The sequence below is a fragment of the Arachis stenosperma genome, chromosome 10, assembly GCF_014773155.1.
Source record: "Arachis stenosperma cultivar V10309 chromosome 10, arast.V10309.gnm1.PFL2, whole genome shotgun sequence".
Classification (NCBI taxonomy): domain Eukaryota; kingdom Viridiplantae; phylum Streptophyta; class Magnoliopsida; order Fabales; family Fabaceae; genus Arachis; species Arachis stenosperma.
Window position 1 is genome coordinate 121,647,841 of NC_080386.1, and position 1,014 is coordinate 121,648,854.

Below are 1,014 nucleotides of genomic sequence, written 5' to 3' on the forward strand. Positions count from 1 at the left end.
TCATGGACTTCCATCAGAATATCCTTTTCAGTTCTTAACTGAATTCTTGCAGATCTGTGATACTGTTAAGACTAATGGAGTTGATCCCGAGGTCTACAGGCTTATGCTTTTCCCTTTTGCTGTAAAAGACAGAGCTAGAATATGGTTGGACTCTCAGCCTAAAGATGGCCTGAACTCTTGGGATAAGCTGGTCACGGCTTTCTTAGCCAAGTTCTTTCCTCCTCAAAAGCTAAGCAAGCTTAGAGTGGATGTTCAAACCTTCAGAAAGAAAGAAGGTGAATCCCTCTATGAAGCATGGGAAAGATACAAGCAACTGACCAAAAAGTGTCCTTCTGACATGCTTTCAGAATGGACCATCCTAGATATATTCTATGATGGTCTGTCTGAATTGTCTAAGATGTCATTGGACCATTCTTCAGGTGGATCTATTCACCTGAAGAAAACGCCTGCAGAAGCTCAGGAACTCATTGACATGGTTGCAAATAACCAATTATTGTACACTTCTAAAAGGAATCCTGTGAGTAATGGGACGCCTCAGAGGAAGGGAGTTCTTGAAATTGATGCTTTGAATGCCATATTAGCTCAGAACAAAATGTTGACTCAACAAGTCAATATGATTTCTCAGAGTCTGAATGGATTGCAAAATGCATCCAACAGTACTAAAGAAGCATCTTCTGAAGAAGAAGCCTATGATCCTGAGAACCCTACAATGACAGAGGTGAATTACATGGGTGAAGCCTATGGAAACACCTATAATCCCTCATGGAGAAATCATCCAAATTTCTCACGGAAGGATCAACAAAAGCCTCAACAAGGCTTTAATAATGGTGGAAGAAATAGGTTTAGCAATAGCAAGCCTTTTCCATTATCCTCTCAGCAACAGACAGAGAATTTTGAGCAGAGCCCCTCTAGCTTAGCAAACATATTCTCTGATCTATCTAAGGCCACTCTAAGTTTCATGAATGAAACAAGGTCCTCTATTAGAAATTTGGAGGTACAAGTGGGCCAGCTGAG

At 40.8% G+C, this 1,014-nt stretch overlaps 1 non-coding gene across 1 annotated transcript; it reads right to left on the bottom strand.

Annotated features, from left to right (window-relative positions):
* Positions 1-235: 235 nt before the first annotated feature.
* LOC130959190 (small nucleolar RNA R71) lies at positions 236-343 on the bottom strand. The gene has a single exon (XR_009078285.1). It is a non-coding gene; the product is annotated as a small nucleolar RNA R71 (small nucleolar RNA).
* Between the last annotated feature and the right edge of the window lie 671 nt (positions 344-1,014).